We start from the raw sequence: 11,996 nt of genomic DNA, 5'->3' as shown, positions 1-11,996 counted from the left end.
TATGCATGTAGACTATGGATGGAATAATTCCAGATCTGTTGGAAATGTTTGGTTTTTCTGCATGTATCATAACTAAACTTAATGTTAAATGTAATGTTAATAAGGCACTCCAATTAACAGTATTTCAAACTGGCACTTCATGTCAAAAAGGTTGCAGACCCCTGCACATATAGCACACTGCTTTTGCGCATACAGTTCACTATTATACTGTAGGGAATAAGCTGTATTGGAGATGCAGATTGTGACATTGAAAGTCTAAAACATTTGGCGATTTCATTCATACCGGTGTACACCCAGTGTCTGAGTTGTGTGGCTGCAACAGTATCCTAGTATAGATCACAGTAGCCCTAAAACCTTCTTCTGCATTCTTAAGACGCTGGTCATTCTTAAGACGCTGGTCATTCTGAGGACGCTGGTCGACGCAGAGGTCATCCATGTGCTCGCTTCTCTGTCAAACAAGTTGTCAGCCCCATGTAGCTGTCTGTCAGTGTCCCATGTAGCTGTCTGTTAATGCCCCATGTAGCTGTCTGTTAATGCCCCATGTAGCTGTCTGTCAGTGTCCCATGTAGCTGTCTGTTGATGCCCCATGTAGCTGTCTGTTAATGTCCCATGTAGCTGTCTGTTAATGTCCCATGTAGCTGTCTGTCAGTGTCCCATGTAGCTGTCTGTTAATGCCCCATGTAGCTGTCTGTTAATGTCCCATGTAGCTGTCTGTTAATGTCCCATGTAGCTGTCTGTTAATGCCCCATGTAGCTGTCTGTTAATGCCCCATGTAGCTGTCTGTTAATGCCCCATGTAGCTGTCAATGTCCCATGTAGCTGTCTGTCAGTGTCCCATGTAGCTGTCTGTTAATGTCCCATGTAGCTGTCTGTTAATGTCCCATGTAGCTGTCTGTTAATGTCCCATGTAGCTGTCTGTCAGTGTCCCATGTAGCTGTCTGTTAATGCCCCATGTAGCTGTCTGTTAATGCCCCTTGTAGCTGTCTGTTAATGCCCCATGCAGCTGTCTGTCAATGTCCCATGTAGCTGTCTGTTAACATCCCATGTAGCTGTCAATGTCCCATGTAGCTGTCTGTCAGTGTCCCATGTAGCTGTCTGTTAATGTCCCATGTAGCTGTCTGTTAATGTCCCATGTAGCTGTCTGTCAGTGTCCCATGTAGCTGTCTGTCAGTGTCCCATGTAGCTGTCTGTCAGTGTCCCATGTAGCTGTCTGTCAATGTCCCATGTAGCTGTCTGTTAATGTCCCATGTAGCTGTCTGTTAATGCCCCATGTAGCTGTCTGTTAATGTCCCATGTAGCTGTCTGTTAATGTCCCATGTAGCTGTCTGTTAATGTCCCATGTAGCTGTCTGTTAATGCCCCATGTAGCTGTCTGTTAATGTCCCATGTAGCTGTCTGTCAGTGTCCCATGTAGTTGTCTGTTAATGCCCCATGTAGCTGTCTGTCAGTGTCCCATGTAGCTGTCTGTTGATGTCCCATGTAGCTGTCTGTTAATGCCCCATGTAGCTGTCTGTCAGTGTCCCATGTAGCTGTCTGTTAATGTCCCATGTAGCTGTCTGTTAATGTCCCATGTAGCTGTCTGTTAATGCCCCGTGTAGCTGTCTGTCAGTGTCCCATGTAGCTGTCTGTCAGTGTCCCATGTAGCTGTCTGTCATTGTCCCATGTAGCTGTCTGTTAATGCCCCATGTAGCTGTCTGTCAGTGTCCCATGTAGCTGTCTGTCTGTCAGTGTCCCATGTAGCTATCTGTCAGTGTCCCTTGTAGCTGTCTGTCAGTGTCCCTTGTAGCTGTCTGTCAGTGTCCCATGTAGCTGTCTGTCAGTGTCCCATGTAGCTGTCTGTCAGTGTCCCATGTAGCTGTCTGTCAGTGTCCCATGTAGCTGTCAATGCCCATATTCATTATATAACTGTAACTTGAAGATGTTTTGGTAATAACAACAATCTCTTTGTCTTTGTCCAAATATATATGGACCTAACTGTATATCACAGACACTAAAAGAACTTCACATTCAGTAAACATTTCCCCAGATTGTTGAACATGAACATGTCTTCCTTTTTCCCTTTTTAAATGAAGGATGATGACCAGACCTTCCTGGAGGAGGCCACAGTGATGCACTCGAGATCTAAGTTGAAAATGGATAAAGAGACCATCCATCAGGCTGATACCATCCATCAGGCTGATACCATCCATCAGGTTGATACCATCCATCAGGCTGATACCATCTGGGACAGGTTGATACCATCCATCAGGCTGATACCATCCATCAGGTTGATACCATCCATCAGGCTGATACCATCCATCAGGTTGATACCATCCATCAGGTGGATACCATCTGGGACAGGTTGATACCATCCATCAGGTGGATACCATCCATCAGGTGGATACCATCCATCAGGTGGATACCATCTGGGACAGGTTGATACCATCCATCAGGTGGATACCATCTGGGACAGGTTGATACCATCTGGGACAGGTTGATACCATCCATCAGGTGGATACCATCCATCAGGTTGATACCATCCATCAGGTTGATACCATCCATCAGGTTGATACCATCTGGGACAGGTTGATACCATCCATCAGGTGGATACCATCCATCAGGTGGATACCATCCATCAGGTGGATACCATCCATCAGGTTGATACCATCTGGGACAGGTTGATACCATCCATCAGGTTGATACCATCCATCAGGTTGATACCATCTGGGACAGGTTGAGCGCAGCAGCAGTAGCAGCGAATACCTCAGTAGCAGAAGAGGTATTTGACTGACAATCCTTTTGGTTATGGCACATTTCTATTGTGACACCTTTCCTCTGGCTCCAAGCCTGGTACGTACATGGTCAGTTTCTTCTCAAGCTAACAGAGCAAGAGACACAGAGACAGTGTGATGAAGAAGAAGAAGAAGAAGACCCCACCCATAAAGCAATACAAGACAGCCTTGGAGGAACTGTTTGCAGTTTTTTTAAATTTATTTTTAATTTAACCTTTATTTAACCAGGCAGGCCAATAATAACTCATTCTTATTTGCATTGGCGGCCTGGCAAAAGACAAAAGCCTCTTGGGGGGAGGGAGGGAGGGGCTGAAAGAGTGAAGAAGTGAAGAACCACAAGCTGCAACAGACAATCCAACAGGCCACCCAGTCCATCAGTGACAGAATTGAACAGGAAGTCCAGATCTACTGAGGCCTTCCTCCAATCCCTGTATCAGCTGACCCTGCTCTCTGGTGGTGGCAGAAGAGAGACACACTGCCCCTGTCAGATCTTGCCCAAACATATGTGTGTGTTCAGGCGTCCTCAACCCCAGCGTGTTCTCCACAGCTGGAGACACTGTTAGCCCAGAGAGATCTAGGATCCTCCCAGAGAAAGCAGACATGCTTATTTTTCTGTTGAGTTTCAAATTTAAGTTACTGTACTGTAACTAATTGTTTAACTTATCACACAAGTTATATCCTTTTAAGAAAAAGACCAGTCATTTATTTTCCATAATTTTACTTTTTGTATTTATTGTTATTTATGTTCAAATGTTATGTTTAGACTGTGTTCAGAGACTGGAAATAATAAAGCAGCTGCGTTGACTGCGTCAAATCGATAAGCAGAATCGATAATGGAATCGGTATCAATAACATCTAATCAATTCTCATCCCTAGCTATAATATTGGCGGTTGCCAGTCAGCCAATCATCGTCAGCATCCTGTCAGAAACTATGGGCGGGACCTGCACTGGAGGTTATCCACTCACTGGAGGTTATCCACTCACTGACAGCTTAGTTGGCCTATAACATCCTTCATCAATGATGACATGGGCACAAATGCTTTCAACTAAAGCAGGTTCAGACTTCTTTTCAGAGAAGTAAAACTAAGCGTAATTCAGTCTGCTTCCAGGCTACAACAGTACTGTAAATAGTAAATAGCAGGTGTGAAAGTATTATTGATATTCAATTAAAAATTTACTGTGCTATCTCTGTGCTATGAAGAAAGAGTACAACCAAAATCCCCTCTGTAACCCCCCCCCTGTGCAATACGAGAAACTACTGTGCAATAACCAAGGGAATAGTGCAATGTTCCATAACCCTGCAATATGTTTACATTCTTGTTAGGTTCATATACTGTTTATAAGTTACTAGTTCATATGTTTATATGTTTATAAAAGTACACGGTTACATGCTAACTCCCCCCTGTCTATATACCCCCCTGTGAATAGGCCATATAGTGTATATAAGTATAGAAGTACAGAAGTTACATAATAGATACATTCTCAGATTCCTACCGATCACTTATCCCCCTATTTATGTCTATTTCTTGTTTTTTATTATCTTAGGACTGTGTTTGATTGTTAGCACCTAGGGCTTGCATTTACATTTCGTTGTACCTGTTTTACAATGACAATAAAGATCATTCATTCATACATTCATATGAGATGGACACCAAGCGAGGCTTGCTGACATACTGTAGAGATACTGTAGGCATACAGTACTGACATACTGTAGGGAATGAGACACATAAGGACAAGAGCAAGAAGAGAGTCACTACTTGCCTGCGAAAGAAGACCATGTTGCACACTTCACACACCTCACACACTTCACACACCTCACACACTTCACACACTTCACACACTTCACACACCTCACACACTTCACACACCTCATACAGACAGAGATGGAGAGAGAAGAGAACATAGTGTATTGGGCAGAGGGGCAAACAGATGAAGGAACAGAAGCATTCTGCACATTCCCCTCCATGCAGTGCACATGCTCACAATAACACCCAGGATCAACTCCAGTACGGAGGGCTGAAGCACTGAGTACAGACTGTCACAGCAGACACACAGAGAGCAATAGCTACAGAGCAGAGAGCAGAACACTAAACACTAAAACAACACACATTTATGATCATATGAATGATAATATACTGTATATTCTGTTAACAAAATATATATTATGATTCACATCCTCATATTTTTTATAATAAATGTTCAACATATAAATGTATCAGATACATTTCAATGCGAGCTGAGGATGCTAGTGGGGGAAATAAGTATTCAACACATTAAAAAAAAATGTCATTCAACATATTCCCATTACAGCTTTTCACCTGAAATTTAAACCTGGCAATGGTATTAACTCAATAAGACTACACTCCACATAAAGTAACACTCCAATCCATAAAAAAGCTGTGCAATAAAGTGGAATGATACAGGAAAGAAGTATTGAACACGTTAACTGAAATGTATTGAATACTTGGTGGAGAAGCCTTTGTTTCCAATGACACCTTCAAGACACTTCCTGTATGAAAAAACTAATCTCTTACAGTGATAAAGTGGGATTTTGGCCCATTCTTCAACAGTCTTTAATCTCTCTGAAGAGGCAGGGGATGGGGCACTGGTCAATCTTGATCTTCAGTTCCTTTCACAAATGTTCTATTGGATTTAAGTCTGGCGATTGACTAGGCCACCAGTCACCTAATTTGGATTCCACCGGTACCATGCGAAGAGAAACAGCCCTATACCCATACTGGAATATGCTTCCACCTCTGAACTTCACTAGGTATGGCATTTTTACGATCATAGTAGGACGAATTACGTTTAAACTGATTCTGTTGAGGGGCACTTAGGTGGCGTAGCGGGTTAAGTGTTGACCATGTAACCGCAGGGTCCCCGGTTCGATTCCGGCCGGGGACATATCCTGCATGTCATCCCTCCTCTCTCTCTCACCCATCCTTCCTGTCTAAATCTCTACTGTATCTGTCAATAAAATGAAAAATATGAGTGGGACTGCCCCACTCAGAAAAAAATTACTTTAAAAAAAACTGATTCCGTTGTCAATGCAGTCTGGCACATAGAGATTATATACGGATATATTATAAATGGTCTGGCAGACGAGAGAAGAGTTTCATATTGTTATGATGTGTTGCGCGGAACTGTTCGCCGTTCTATCGCCGGCTTTTCGCTGACCATATATAGGCAACTATGGGCGTTAAATAGGGTGTGACAAGAAGCTTGTTCACATGCGCAAGATTTTGAGTTGATTGTGATTTATCAAGGGAAACAGGCGTGGAACTTGCGGCCCATTTTATAAATCCGAATGTTGGTGTGCGTAAATGTTCGTATGCAAGCTTTTTACGCCAGTTCTATGCAAATTATAAAATGAGGCCCCAATCCTTTTAGGTGTTACATCACTTCAGCCCAGTACAAGAGGAGAGGACATCTATCATCATCGTATCTCGGGGGGGGACGAGGCGGCGTACAGGGATGAGGTAGAGCAATTGAGCAAGCTGTGCAAGGTTAACAACCTGCTGCTAAACAAGTCAAAGACCCAGGAATTCATCGTAGACTTCAGGAGGAAAAAGTCCGAGATCCTGCCCCTGCTCATCGACGGAGAGAGCGTGGAGATAGTCTCAACCCTCCGATTCCTGGGACACAACATGCAGGATGACCTGGCCTGGAAGGACAACACTAAAGGCACCATCAAGAGGGCACAACAGCGGCTATACACCCTGAGATGCCTCAGGAAACAACACAACAAGAAGGAGATACTGGTGGCCTTCTACCACGGCGCAGTGGAGAGCATCCTCACCTTCGGCATCTCCAACTGGTTCCACAGCTGCACAACAGCGGAGAGAAACGAGCTACAGAGAGTCGTGAGAACAGCACAGAAGATCACCGGCGCCCCCCTCCCCTCTCTGGAGGAGCTGAACAAAACACGCTGTCTCAGGAGGGCCTCCAAGATCTCCAAGGACCCCACCCACCCTGGGCACGAACACTTTGTCAAGCTGCCCTCGAACAGGAGGTACAGGACCCCGGCCGCTAAGACAAACAGACTGAAGAACAGCTTCTACCACAGGGCCGTCAAGGCCCTGAACACAGAAAAGGCCTAAGTTCTGGGCCCAGGACAGTCCGGACGGATTGTATGGCAGCTAGTGCTGAGGCACAAACATGTACATTTTCAAGCCTGCAAACTGTGACACTTTAAAATAATGTGAAAAAATACTTTCTTGTGCAATATGACAACCCTAGTTGACTATCTGTGCAGTATAGTACAGTGGATTGTGTACATAGCTTTTATTGATGTAAACCAGCTCCTTACCTTCTTGTGATTTTATGCATCTATGCTTTTTCTAAAATGTGTTTCTTTTTCCTTTCCTAAACACCAGGGGAGCCTCCCCTCCTAAATTTCGTTGTTTGGTACCTGTACTGTAGCAATGACAAATAAAGTCTATCTATCTATCTATCATCTACCTGGCCATAAAGGAGATGTTAATGAAGAGGGCAATAGAGATGAAATAGGAGGGTTCAGTAACCACTGATGGAGCCCCTGCCATGGTAGGGAGAGAGAAAGGAGCTGTGGCAAAAATATTTGATGTTGCTGAAAATTATGATGTTCTGGACCTTTGCTTGAGGACATTTTCTCGAACTGGACCGTGTTGAATTTGAGTTGAATACCCCAGTTATAAAGGCTACTGCAGTGCACTTGCATTTCATTCTGCGAACCACCTCTTTATGAGCCAGTAAAAGAGGGGACATCTGGTTAGATGATGCCAAATATGGAGCAGTGACACCCAGGCGGTAGAATCTCATGATAGTGAGAGGAGGAGCCCAAATGGCTGCAGCACAAACCGCCCTTGACCCAAGCCTAAGACGTAGCACTTTCTCTAGTGGAATGCGCTCAGACTTCCAAAGGGGGCTGCAGGCTTTTAAAACGGTACACTTCCACTATACAGTGAGACGGTTATGTTTGGATAGTGCCCTACCTCTTATAAGGTTGGCGAACACACAAACACATGTAGATCACACCCCCTGAACACCTCAGATCTATCCTTGTAAATGCAGGCAGAGAGGGTTTGGACACCTATCCTCCGGAGAAGAAGCATCGGGAAGTGGAAGAAAAACAGCAGGACCTGTAAGAAGGAGAAGGCTGAAAAGGCACCACACCGCTCCTCTCAAGCTAACCCTCAAACGCCCTCCACTTTTTGCCCTAGCAACTTGCATCATGCTGAAACGTGTTTCAGGTATGTTCTGAAGAAAAAGAAGAAGAAATGCTTTACTGTCCCATTACTTACACAGGGCACTATATATATATATATATATATATATATATATATATATATATATATATATATATATATATATATATACACACAGTATATAGCACTTTGAGATTTCTTATGTAAAGTGCTTTTATAAATAAAATGTATTATTATAATATATATAGGTATATATAAAATTACAGGCCTCTCTCATCTTTTTAAGTGGGAGAACTTGCACAATTGGTGGCTGACTAAATACTTTTTTGCCCCACTGTATATAAAGATGAGAGAGGCCTGTAATTTTCATCATAGGTACACTTCAACTATGAGAGACAAAATTAGAAAAAAAAATCCAGAAACTCACATTGTCTGATTTTTAAATAATTTATTTGCAAATTATGGTGGAAAATAAGTATTTGGTCAATAACAAAAGTTAATCTCAATACTTTGTTATATACCCTTTGTTGGCAATGACAGAGGTCAAACGTTTTCTGTAAGTCTTCGCAAGGTTTTCACACACTGTTTTTGGCCCATTCCTCCATGCTGATCTCCTCTAGAGCAGTGATGTTTTGGGGCTGTCGCTGGGCAACACAGACTTTCAACTCCCTCCAAAGATTTTCCATGGGGTTGAGATCTGGAGACTGGCTAGGCCACTCCAGGACCTTGAAATGCTTCTTACGAAGCCACTCCTTCGTTGCCCGGGCGGTGTGTTTGTGATCATTGTCATGCTGAAAGACCCAGCCATGTTTCATCTTCAATGCCCTTGCTGATGGAAGGAGGTTTTCACTCAAAATATCACGATACATGGCCCCATTCATTCTTTCCTTTACACGGATCAGTCGTCCTGGTCCCTTTGCAGAAAAACAGCCCCAAAGCATAATGTTTCCACCCCCATGCTTCACAGTAGGTATGGTGTTCTTTGGATGCAACTCAGCATTCTTTCTCCTCCAAACACGACGAGTTGAGTTTTTACCAAAAAGTTCTATTTTGGTTTCATCTGACCATATGACATTCTCCCAATCCTCTTCTGGATCATCCAAATGCTCTCTAGCAAACTTCAGACGGGCCTGGACATGTACTGGCTTAAGCAGGGGGACACGTCTGGCACTGCAGGATTTGAGTCCCTGGCGGCGTAGTGTGTTACTGATGGTAGCCTTTGTTACTTTGGTCCCAGCTCTCTGCAGGTCATTCACTAGGTCCCCCCGTGTGGTTCTGGGATTTTTGCTCACCGTTCTTGTGATCATTTTGACCCCACAGGGTGAGATCTTGCGTGGAGCCCCAGATCGAGGGAGATTATCAGTGGTCTTATATGTCTTCCATTTTCTAATAATTGCTCCCACAGTTGATTTCTTCACACCAAGCTGCTTACCTATTGCAGATTCAGTCTTCCCAGCCTGGTCAGGGTTGCCACTTTTGCCTTGAAATAATTTTCCATACCACCTCTTGATTTTCCAGGTACCATGTTTTGTGATGATATCTAGACCGTTAAAACTTTGCGCCCCCGCCCGTCCACCACACCGGCCCACCCCCACCCCCAGAGGACACCTGACTACTTACTTGATTTAAAAGATGTGCCGTCTAGATGTGCAGTCTAGTCTAGATGTGCGATCAGCTCTTAAATGCTTAGAGATAGTTAGCTGTCTAACCAGTGTTTTGATAGCTCAGTGTAGATGTATTAAACTAGAACTAATTTCCAGCCTAGAACACCACTGGGCTGAAAAACTTGGTTCCCTAAAACGTATAGATGATGGTGGTGATTCCAATTCATCAGAGCAGTCATACGTCATCTCCCTGTCATCAGAACGATCACACGATATCACGATAGCCATTACCGTTAGCAACACATCAATGTTTGTTTGCAACAATGAACCATGTGCTTGCCAACTAGGGCTGCCACGATTAGTCGACTAGTCGCGACGACGTCGATTACCAAAATCGTCGCCGACATATTTGGTAATCGACGTCGTCGCATGTTTTTTTGGAGCTGAAATAAGATAAGCATTCGTTTTTCTTCCCAGAAGCTGCCACTGGCTAGCGTCTCCCAGTGTCTTTGATGTACATGCGCAGTGTCGGTCATCCGGGGCACACGTGACATCCCCGGAAAAACAAACAGAAAAATGTCTTCCCGTCCTCGTACGTCTAAAGTGTGGGGGCATTTCAACCACAACGTTGAAAAAAAGAATGTAAAATATACAATTTGCAAAGCTGAACTCGCTTATCATGGCAGCACGTCTATGATGCGCGAGCATCTAAAAAGGAAGCACGTTGTGGCAGATGACGAGGAAGACGATGGCTCGTCTCGGTAAGATAGTTGTTGTTGGCTAACGATAACGATAGTTGTTATTGGCTAACGATATCGTTACGTTAAAAGCCTTCTTACATTATTTTACGTTATGTGCTGTAACGTTGTCATCAAAGCGATACTTATCAAATAGCTAAAAATGTTGTCTTAACGTTACAGTCCTAAGAAGGCGCGTTCTACTATGGATAGTTATCTTGTCAAGATGCCAATCCATAGTAGAACGCGCCTTCTTAGCACTGTAACGTTAAGACAACATTTTTAGCTATTTGATAGCTCTCTCCAGAACATGTGGAAATGCTGACTTTCCTCGCTATGAATGAATAGTCCACACAGGAGAGAAACAATTTCTTTGCTCAGTCTCCTGCACTTTTCTTTGTTATGTTATTTGATTGAGACCAAACCTTTTCTCTACAAACATTTCTTTTTGTGGATAATTGCGCTTTTTTAGTTGCCTTAGTGCCTACCTCATTTTATTTTGCAGCACTATTCAATACATTTAAAATGTATGTTTGATGCCAGAGATGAGTGAAGCAAAGCAAAACTTTTGTAATCTGTACAAGTATTTATTTTTGTTTTTGTATTCTTTTGGTTGCCTAGTGCCTAGCCTACCTCATTTTACTCAGCAGTTTGCACTCTCTACTACTCTTTACATTACATTACATGCAAGTGATGCCAGAAATAAATCTGCAAAGTTCATTAAAATATCTATTTTTGAGTGAACAATCATTTTAATTGTCTTTATTTTTAGTTAGCACATGCCTACAACAAAAACTAACAACTTCAAGCTAAATTTAGAAGCTGATTTAGAAGATGATAGCTAAATAAGAGCGATTGAGTAATTGTGCGATAAGCTGTAATTTATGATCCGATTAGTCGACTAATCGTTAAAATAATCGGTGACTAGTCGACTATGAAAATAATCGTTTGTGGCAGCCCTATTGCCAACCAACATTGATAAAGCCACATTTAGAACAGCCAGACAGTTCCAAGCCAACTACTTAAATTATTAAATGTTTTAGAAAGCCTATCAAATTTTCCAGGACAACACAAGATTTCCATGTTAATTTTCAATTTTGCTCAGTTTCCATGCCTTTTCCAGGTATGGAACAGGGCTCAATAATTTCCATGTTTTCCCTGTTTTCCAGGTAGCGTGGCAACCCTGCTGGTGCAGGTCTACAATTGTGTTTCTGGTGTCCTTTGACAGCTCTTTGGTCTTGGCCATAGTGGAGTTTGGAGTGTGACTGTTTGAGGTTGTGGACAGGTGTCTTTTATGCTGATAAAAAGTTCAAACAGGTGCCATTAATACAGGTAACAAGTGGAGGACAGAGGAGCCTCTTAAAGAAGAAGTTACAGGTCTGTGAGAGCCAGAAATCTTGCTTGTTTGTAGGTGACCAAATACTTATTTTACAGAGGAATTTACCAATTAAATCATTAAAAATCAGACAATGTGATTTCCTGGATTCTTTCCCCCCATTCTGTCTCTCATAGTTGAAGTGTACCTATGATGAAAATTACAGGCCTCTCTCATCTTTTTAAGTGGGAGAACCTGCACAATTGGTGGCTGACTAAATACTTTTTTGCCCCACTGTATATATGTTACGGTACATGTGGGAAAACTAGGGTTAGGGTTAGGTGCTAGGGTGGTAGGGTTAAGGTTAGGATTAGGGTTAGACAT

Source organism: Nansenia antarctica (assembly GCF_963989245.1).
Source record: "Nansenia antarctica genome assembly, chromosome: 15".
NCBI classification, from domain to species: Eukaryota; Metazoa; Chordata; class Actinopteri; order Argentiniformes; family Microstomatidae; genus Nansenia; species Nansenia antarctica.
The sequence above is the reverse complement of the archived record's forward strand: the minus strand, read 5'-3'. Positions refer to the sequence as shown.